The sequence below is a fragment of the Triticum aestivum genome, chromosome 3D, assembly GCF_018294505.1.
Source record: "Triticum aestivum cultivar Chinese Spring chromosome 3D, IWGSC CS RefSeq v2.1, whole genome shotgun sequence".
Classification (NCBI taxonomy): Eukaryota; Viridiplantae; Streptophyta; class Magnoliopsida; order Poales; family Poaceae; genus Triticum; species Triticum aestivum.
Window position 1 is genome coordinate 324,164,753 of NC_057802.1, and position 4,331 is coordinate 324,169,083.

The window sequence follows — 4,331 nt, forward strand, 5'->3', positions numbered from 1 at the left end:
CGCCCCCCACCGCTGTAGCCGTCCGCCACGGCCTCGCTGCCCGCCTGCCACCGTTGTCGGCGCCCCGCCGGCCTCGCTCCACACTCGGGCGGGTTCGGCCTCCGCCCGGGGCAGCGCCCGCCCCGTTAACCACCCGCTCCAGTGGCCTAATGGGCCACTGAGCAGTGGGGCCCATCCCCTGTTAAAAGTAAAACAAAAAATTATTAAAAAAATATGAAAATAATTATGATTAATTAATTAATCAATTAATTAACTTAATTAAAATTTGCTTAATTAGCTTAACAGTAGTTAACTTGTTAATTAACTACCTAACCTGTAATTAGTTAGATGAGTGTATGACACGGGGCCCCACCCCCTGTTGACCAGTCAAACTTTGACTGGTCAACTGGGTCCCCCTGGCCCACTTGTCATCCTCTGGTACACTTCTGTGTACACATAGCTAGGTGCCCATAGCATTTTAATCTCTATTCTCGAAATAAAATTAATTTCAGAATATTGCTAAAACTTTAAACAAATCATAGAAAATAATCCGTAACTCAGATGAAAAAGTTTTATACATGAAAGTTGCTCAGAACGATGAGGCGAATCCGAATACGCGGTCCGTTTGTCCGCCACACATCCCTAGCATAGCGAACATGCAACTTTCCCCCTCCGTTTCGTCTGTCCAAAAATGCCAAACTTCGGGACAGCTTTCCCGGATGTTTTCCCCCTTTGCCGGTATCGTGTAACGCCGCGTTAGAACACCTCTAACACCGCTTATTGTCTTGTCATGCATCTGTTTGCTATGTATTTACTGTTTCTTCCTCCTCTTCTCTCTGGTAGACCCCGAGATCGCTGCTGATGCCCTTGTGATCGACTACGTCGACGACGACCCCTCCTTGCCAGAGCAACCAGGCAAGCCCCCCCCTTTGATCATCCCGATATCGCCCATTACATTCTCTCATGCTTGCATTAGATTTTGCTACTGTATTTGATTGCTCCTATTCTGATGCATAGCCTGCTTTTCTAACCTGCTTATTGTTACCTACCTGCTTATCCTAAACTGCTTAGTATAGGTTGGTTAGTAATCCATCAGTGACCCCCACCTTGTCCTTGTTGCCCCTGCTTCATCATAGATGACTCGATCAACGTGATCGACGACCAGAGCCCGACACCTCACATCACATCACGCCCCTTTTGTTGCTCGACTCTGCAGAGCTACTATCGAGTGCCGAGGGTGATCCCTCATAACGCACTCTTGATGATAACTCTGTAGTGTAGTTATTCGGTCGTGGTCATCGAGGGTGATTTCCTCTTTCACCATTCCCGATACGGCTCTGTCGTTCAACACCTCAAGTGTGAACCTCGAGGGTGGTCCCTCTTACGTTCACCTTGATGATTACATTGAGTGGAATCCTCCAAGGGTGATTCCTTGGGTTTTCCCCTTGATGTTTGGACACACGGATACCTTGACATTACTTGAGACCTTTGGGAAAGTCGAGCGGGCGCGGAGAGCACCCGCCAGATGGTTACGAGGCACGGCCGGGCCGGCAAGCCGCCCCCGAGTGGGCTGGGCTAGCCCTTGCCGTATTTCCTCGAGACGGGGCGACGGGGTCACATTATCGTGAGTCTCTGCTCGTCTCTGCAAGCTAATAATACACTTCAGTTTGGGTATTTGTTCTGAGTTGACCTTTGGCCTTTACGCACTAACCACCACGCGAGAATAGTTATGGGCCTCGACGTCGCAGTATCAGCCAAAGCTTTGTCAGACGTCCAGCTCAGCATTGTGGCCGGGCCGGATCGCGCCATCCAGGCAGAGGTGGTGCTAGTATCCCCTTGCGCACAACGACCCGGAGTGCAACGGGCGATGGGCCCAGACCCCGGAGTGCTTAGGATGTAGACCGGCGGGGACCTCTCTGCTGAGCCTAGGTAGGGCTATGACGTGTTGATTTTCCGAGGCCGGGCATTGACCCAGAAAAGTGTGTCCGACCAGAGTAACCAAGCGTGCTGGAAAACATGGTGCACCCCGGCAAGGAAGATCTTTATTCGAATATCGTGTCCACAGTAATGGATGTTCAGACTTATATCTTGATTTAATACAACTAGAAATGGATACTTGAGATATGTGGCTCCGGGATTGCTTTCTCGTAGGGAGTCGAGGAAGGATCTCTGGGCATTATTGCTACAACATGCTTGATAATTAAACTGCTATTCTTTACTCTTCTACATGCTGCAAGATGCTTGGAGCTGCTTGAAGATGCTAGTCTTCGATAGACTAGGCCTTCCCCCCTATTCTGGCATTCTGTAGTTCAGTCCACAGATACAACCCCTCCTTTGATACCAATGCATACTTAGTATAGATCTGATTCTTGCGAGTACTTTGGATGAGTACTCACGGTTGCTTTGCTACCCCTTTCCCCCTTCTTTCTTCTTTCCGGTTGATGCAACCAGATGGTGGATCCTTGGAGCCAGATGCCACCGCCGATGGATACTACTACATGGAGGCCGCTGAAGACAGGAGTAGTTAGGAGGTCCCAGGCAGGAGGCCTTGCCTCTTCAACCGTTGATGTTTGTGCTAGCCTTCTTAAGGCATCCTTGTTTAACTCATGTCTGTACTCAGATATTGTTGCTTCCGCTGACTCTTGTGTATCGAGCTTGTATTCGAGCCCTCGAGGCCCCTGGCTTGTAATATGAAGCTTGTTTTATTTCGGTTTGTGTCTAGAGTTGTGTTGTGATATTTTCCCGTGAGTCCCTGATCTTGATCGTACACATTTGCGTGTATAATTAGTGTACGGTCGAATCGGGGGCGTCACAAGTTGGTATCAGAGCCGACTGCCTGTAGGATCCCCCTTCCCAACTCCTTGGCCGAAGTTGAGTCTAGTCTTTGAAAAACTGATTTACTAACTTGGCTGTCTAGCTTACGGGCCCACGTCGCCATTGGGTGGTATTAGGATCTTTTACTCCTCGTCTTTGCTCTGGGACTCTGATCTCTCCTCTATTCGGGTTAAATGATTTTGCTAACTCTATTCTAGGTTCTCGTGATCACACCCACCCGGAGAATTGTACTGCCCCTTTCTCGAATTGAGGGCCAATTTTCGCTCACAATATTCACTGACCGCAGGATCCTCTTATTTAGGGCACCCTGCATCGTCACTTGCAAATCCCTCGCTCCAATGGTTTTCACCGACATTGATGTAGCCTTTGCTATGTCCCGTTGTGTTATCCCTCCATCGCGTGCATGTGCGCCGCCTAGTATGTCTATGATGTTTCCCTTGTCCGAACTCATATGAACAACATGTAATTGGCTCAATACATGTATCAGTATGTCTTCAATGACTGCTGCTTTGTACATACTGCGCCTTTACTCACTGTTCGGGTTACCTCATGAATGACTCCATACACTAGCTCCAACCTTTGCTGAACTACCCCCTGTTGCATTTAAGCAGGATGGTTAGACCCACTAGTTGTGGTCGTGGTGGCGACAATCCACCACCTCCCGAATACATTGTCTGAATGATACAACAGTTTGATGTTGAATCGCCAGTTCATGATACGAGTCATGGCTCAGTTTCCGTACCCCAATATGAATCAGCAACCCACCCCAAAGACTCTGCAAGACTTTGCGCGTCTCAACCCTGTCATGTACCGCAGCTCAACTCAGTGTAACATCCCAAATTTTCAATTTGGAATGTTATACATAGATCATCATTGCATATCATATTTTATTGCATTTCGACAAATCCTCGATAAATCCTAAGCAACTCAAGGACCCTCGGAGAGAGTTGGGGATTTTCTCGAATTTTCATATTTGATTTTCATCAAATAATAAAACGAGGATTTTGGTTTTAATTATTTTTCTCTTCGGAAAAAAATATTTCATTAAAAATAAATGAGAGGAGAAAATATGACTTCTCCAAAACAATTGAAATATTGAAGGAAAAATGTTAAAATCATTTATTGGATTTTATTCGGATTTTATTTTCAATTTTAATTGCATTAAAAAAATATTGCATGTTTTAAAAAAATTATTTTTGTGTCAAACAAATGTTCACCCTGTTCTAAATATTCTAACTAGACGGGGAAAATTTGTTTTATCTTTTTTGGATTTTTATTTATTTTTCTACGAACTTTTCGGCGGAACGTTTAAAAAAAATCGCGCCGCGCCCGACCGGGCCGAGGCCCAGCCGAGCCGCCGGCCCATCTCCGCATTCTCCTCCGCGAGCACGCCGGACGCCGCCGCCGTGTCCGACACGGACACCCCGCCGCCGCGCCTTGCCCCCTCCTCCAAGCACCCCTCCCCCCTCTTTATAAACCCCGTCGCCGCCCCCTCCCTCTCACCCCGCCGCCGCCCC